We start from the raw sequence: 6,008 nt of genomic DNA on the forward strand, positions 1-6,008 counted from the left end.
CTCCCGGCGGGGGCCCCGCAGGGGCGATGGGGGCGGCGCCGCTCGGGCCTCTCCGCTCGGGCCGCCGCGCGCTGCGCCCGCCGCGCCCGCTCCTCGGTGCCCCGCGCGCTCCGCGCTGCTCACCGCCCGCTAGTCCGCTCGCCGGCGCGGCCGCCCGGCCCGCCGCTCCGGCTCTCGCTGCCTCCCCTGCTCGCTCGCTCGCTCGCTCGCTCGCTCTGTGCAGCGCTGGCTGCGCTCCCCGCCTCCCCCGCCCTCCCGCCCGCAGCCTGCCCGCCCCCTCTGCGCTCTTCCCCCCTACCCCGCCCGCCCCTTCCCGCCGCCGGTCCCTGAGCGCTCGCCCCTAGCCCGCCGCGGGCTCCTTCTCCTCTTCGCCCTAGGTTGCCCTTTCTCCCAGCGGGGGATCACTTATCTCTCGCCCCAAGTCCGCATCCACCGGGACCAAGGTGGGGGTGGGGCCCTTCCTTCCAGCCCCTTGGCCCGCCCCCACCCCGCACGAACAGAGCAGGGAACTGACGACCAGAGAGACCTGGCAACGAGGTGAGATGGGCCCCAGGCGCCTGGGTCCTGGAGGAGAATCATACAGTATTGGTGCCAGGAGGGGCTCCAAGGTGGGGAAACTGAGGCTGAGAGAGAAGGGCGTTGACCAAGGTCATAAGCCGCTGGTGGCAGGCAGGAGCTTGGGACAAATCTGGGGCAGGCTCTCCTGCCTGTGGCTGAAACTTGGCGGCTGACCTTGCCCCCCCCCACAGTAGAGCCCCAGTCCTGGCTCCTTTCCAAGCCCCCACCACTCTGCCTGGGGAGCTGCCAAGGGTCTGCATCATTCCTCTCCCCACCCCCAGCTCAGGGTACTGAAGAACAGAGAGGTGGCTGGGTGCTTGTAGGGCCTGGTGTGAGAGCCTGTCAGTTCACATGGCTAGTTAGACCCATGTGTGCGCAAGACTCACCCAGGCCCCAAGGCACGTGTGTGCATCGAAGTGAGGGGGCAGGTGTTTGTGGGAGCAGCATGTGTGTGCATATATCTGTTACCCAGGAGGGTGTGTTCATGTGTTTTTGAGTCCACATGCAGATGGATGCATGTTGGGAGTGTGTATGGAAACCTACGTGTGCCAAGGTTGTGAGCTGGCAGGGGAGGGGAGGGCAGGAGCTTCTGGGTAGGAGCCTGTGGGTGGGAGGGGGGCGGTGTGCAGACCCATGGACTAGGAGTGGCATGGGCATGGGAACACAGATGTACATGCATATATATGGGGGAGGGCTTGACCCCCTGGCCTCTCCATGGCCCCAGCTGCTGGACCTGTTCCTGGAGGCCCTACCGGAACCACCTTCAATCAGCCAACAGCCCCAGCGGGAAAGCTGATTGCCACGGCCCAGCCCAGCCCTGCCCTTCCCAAGCTGATTACATTTTTCTGTTTGTTTCTGCTTTTGTCGTTGATTAATCACAGCCCTATCTTGGGGCCTGGGGAGAGGGGGCTCAGGGACAGATGTCAGCCCTGGCCCCCAGCACTCCTCGGGCATGGCGTGGGAGGGAGATACCAGCAGTGTCCCCAACCTGCAGAAGAGCCAGGAAAAACCTCAGCTCTTTGTCTGTCTCCCCAGCCTCTATGGATCAGCTGGGTGCCCCTTAGAACCAAGGGCCAGGGGTGGGAGAGGCCCCCCAAAAGCCCTACCCCAAAGCCCTCCTCATTCATCTGTCTCCCGGTCTGACGATGTACTGTTGGACTGGAGTGTTTTCAGTTCCCTAGGTCTTCTGGTGCAGCAGAGGAGTGGGGAGGAAAGAACCCAGAACTTGGAGCCAGGCAGACCTGGGGCTCCTGTCTCTACCATCCCCTTGCTGCCATGGGACCTTAGTCACCTCCCTTAACATCCGGGGCCTTGGATCCCCCTTCATGAAGTGAGGGTTGGCAGTGCCACCTTCCAGGCAGTGGTAAGGATGGAGTGATGTAACATGGGAGAGGTGCCTGACAGAGTATCCCTGTAGCTCTTGGGAGTTTCCTATTAGCATGAAAATTCCCCCCAAGGAATATGAATTAATAATAATTATAGCTGCTATGTATTGATCAAGAGCTTGAGCTACAGTGGCTCTCTTTCGTTTTTTCCTGAGTGCTCAGGCTGCACCAGCCCAGGGCAAGTAGTTCTAAATCAGGACCCCCGCACCAAGGAAGGCTGGGCTGGAGCTTGCCAAGGGGCTGATGGGAAACCTGGCTCCCAGCGGCTTCAAGAGGGGCTGTTAGAGAGCACGTGGTCACCCGCCTGACAGAGGGGCAGTGCCAGCTATATCCTCTGTAGCTCCCAGCCCAGAGGAGAATTTCCAAAGGATGGGGCAGAAAGGGTCCTTGAATAAATTAAGCAAAAATCAAGTGAATGGGTCTACCCAACACAGCCCAGTCCTGAGAATCTGCCCTGAGGGAGGGCATGAGTGTCCAGGGAGACAAAGCCCTCCTTCTGGTCTGTAGATAAGGGTCAAGTTCTACCTCTTGTGACCAGGCTGCTTCCTCAGACAGACTCCCATCAGGCCAGAGGGACAGGACCTGATGGGGTTTATAACCCCAAGGTCTCAGTACGCCCCACCGCTTGGGCCATCCCTGACATCCTGGTCTCTGGTGACTCAGGCCAGTCCCTGTGTCTCCCCTGATCCAAAGCCATGACCCACAGAGCTGACTGTGGGCCCAGGCGACTTCCATGTGTCACCAGCCTCACCTGTCCCCTTTCTTGATCTGCCCATGGGTACTTGGGCTATGCACATAACCTGAAAGCCATCCCCCGAACCTCTGAAGGCAGTTTGTCCTTGCCTCCATGTATGGTTGAGGGCAACCCTGCTAAGGGACAAGGATGGGTCGTGTATCGTTGTGAAGCAAGGCAGGGGTTTGAGCCCAAGGCAAGAGCTGGGTTAGGGTAAGGGTGAGAGCTTCAGGAACCAGGCTCTGGGTCATTCTGATTACATCCCTCTGGGCTCGGAGGTTGGCTGCCTCTGCTGGGAGCCATCGCAGACCTCCTCAGCCCTCCAACACTGTGACCCTCAGGTCACGGGGCAACCCTTGGGTGCTAGGTCCTACAAACAAGTCAGGCCAGGAGTCAGAGGATGAGAGGGAGTTGCTTGTACCCAGAGCTCACAGAACAGCATCAGAATGTTGAGCAGCGTGGTCAACCTGGCAGCTCGTTTTCTGGTGAAGGGTGGGGGGAGGGAGGGCAGCTTGTGTAAAGGAAGGTCACAAAACCAGCTTGAAAAACCTTGGACATGGGGTGGGTGAGGCAGTGCCACAAGGTCGCCTTGAGAACCCAGGCCTGGACATATGCCTTTGGGTGACTACACTTACCTCTCTGAGCCTTAGCTTACTCACCTGCTAAATAGAAACTGATCTAGTTCCCAGAATGAATGCTTAGATCCTTCATGTGAAGTGTTCAGCACACAGTACTTGATAGTTCTTACTACGAGTCAAGGGAACTCTAGGAGGAAAAGCCAGGGTAAGCAAAAGCTCAGAAGTGTGAGAGGACCACCCTTAGCCCTGGAGGGTGGGCTCTGTATGCCCCAGATCTGCTGTCTGGCACAGGACTTGGCTGGGCTTGGGAAATTGGCAGGGGCTGCCTGAACCTCTGCTGGATGAATGAAGGAGAGAACGAATGAATGAATGATCACCCACCAGCCCACCAGCCCTTCGGCATTGCAGCCCCGTCCTCTCCTCTCCACGTCACTGGGGAGCAGATGGCGTGATTGCAGGGTGTGAATTATGTCTGTCGCTCCCCCATCTGGGGAAGGTGCTGCCGCCATCACACTACACTCCCTGGGGTGCCATCAGGAGACTCAACTCATGGGCCCCTCCAGAGAGGGATCTCCACAGACTTTGCCCACAAGTCCTTGGCTCAGGCTGCTAGAGACGCCAGGAGAGGTGAGACCCAAGAGACCCTGGGAGAATCCACCCAGTGGCAGGGAGGAAGGGGAGAGGAATGGGGACCACCCTGTCCAGAGGCTAGGTGCCTCCCTTCCAGAGACTGGAGCCCTCTCCTCTAAAAACTAGCAGGCTTGCCACCCTCGCTGGCTGGAAGCAACTCCTCCGAGGCCAACATTCTCTTGCCACCCACGTTCAGCACCAGGGAGAGCTCCTGGCAAAGCCCTGGGCCCAGCCACGTAGGGTGCAGTTGTGGAGGCATGGAGAGCCTGACACGGCAACAAAGGAGCCCACTGTCCAGAAGAGGATATCAAAGTGGAGGGAGGGCAAGTGCCAAGCTCAAGGTCAATCTGGGACTGCTTAACCACAATGCTGTCCAAACTGTGGGGCCTGCGGGGGGAGCTGCTGAGGGGAAGGGGGTATCCAGGGAGGGCAGAGGCTCTGGCCTCTGCCCCTTGGCTAGGGAGCAATATTGTTCCAAGAAGCCTCTGGGGACAGTGTCTGGAGGTGAATAAAATATTCATCGTCTAGGCAAACTCACACAGTCACTTGATGAATAATGGAATTTATAGACTTGCAGAGGCTGACCCAGCTGGGAGGGTGTGTGGGCCAGAATCTAGGGGCCCCTGTCTGCTCTGATCCCACCCTGCCATGGGCACCCAGTCTAAGCCTTCAGATTTCCAGCTCCTGTAGGTGACAGGGGTAGACAGGACAGAGCATGAGACAGAGCCCATCAGAGGGCCATAGAGCAAAGGGGACAGATCCTTGACTTTATTGCTCCTTGAGAGGAAACTTGGTGATGGAAAAAGAGCACTGGACTCAGAGTCCGATGTGGCTGAGATGAATGCTGACTGCTGTTACCAGTTCTGTGTCCTGAGTATGCCAGTTCTGCCTCAGTTTTCTCTGCTGTGAAATGGGGTTGACACAGCCACCACACAATTAGGGTTGCTGAGATCTGATGAAGTGAAGAAGGTGGCGGTACCTGGTGCCCCTGTCCCTGGCACACAGTACTGAGACCTGTTGCTGAAAGGCTGGACCTTTAGAACCTCTTTCTCTGGCCCCAGACTCTCCTGAGCCCAGGAGCAGTCTAGAAGGCAGAGAGAGGCATGGCCACAGAAGTAGACAAGCTTCTAGTCCTCAGGGAAGGGTTTGCTGTCAATATGTGCAAAAACTTCGCCCAGGAGAGATGGGCACAGGCACTCGTGCAGGCACCCCCACCCCAAAGTCAGCTTCCACTGGGCTGGGCATGGGCCTGGGCAAAGGTATTTTTAAAATGCTCCCAGGGAGCTTCTTCTAAGGTATAACCAGGGGTAGAACCACTGCTCCAGAGGACAAAGACCTGAAGGGGAAACAGTCCAAGCAGGGATAAGAAGAACTTGGGAATGTCCCACCCAGGAAATGACAGAGATCCGTGTCCTTCATCCCCTTTGGGCCTTTGGCTCCCCTTTTGGGAAGTGGGAGCCTATGCCCAGGGTATGGTCAGTCTGCTGGCCGGGAGTAGGACATGGGTACCTCTGGTCCAGACCCTGCTCCAGCCCTACTTCCTGAGTGACAGCTGTGGCAGCTGGCAGGAGGCAAGGCACTAGCCAGCTCCTAATTGCTCTGGGCTCCCAGTTCCCTGCCTCAGTCTGTTGCCTCTGATGAGACACTCGACTGACCTGCCCAGAGCGGCTGCTTCACCCAGAAGAGGCCCCATCTTTGGCTGGCCCTGGCATCGTGGGGGTGGGTGGCGGAAGTTGCCTCTCCTTGCAAGGTCTTGCTACCTCTGAAGTCGGGTGAGGTCGGGACCCTGCAATTCCCCACGGGCCTGCCCCCTCCTCTGCCTCTCTCTGTGCGACATGAAGAGCTGGGTGTAAACTTCCCTTTGAACATCAGCTACACAGGGCCTGTGGGTGAGCTCTGCGGCCTCACCTGGCAAATCCCATCCCTTCCAAGGGGGCTGGAACATGTCCTCTGGGGTCAGACACAAGAGAAGAACTGTGTGATCTCAGGCAAGTCGTTGGGACTTGGAGTCTTGGTCTTGCTCTTGGCGCATTTGTCTGTGAGGGTAAGCATGGCCAGAGAAAGGCACAGAAGGCGCTGAGCCCTGGGCCCAGGGTCCTTGAGATGCTGCAGACGGGCAGCCTT

This window comes from Neovison vison, chromosome 3 (assembly GCF_020171115.1).
Source record: "Neovison vison isolate M4711 chromosome 3, ASM_NN_V1, whole genome shotgun sequence".
Taxonomy (NCBI): Eukaryota; Metazoa; Chordata; class Mammalia; order Carnivora; family Mustelidae; genus Neogale; species Neogale vison.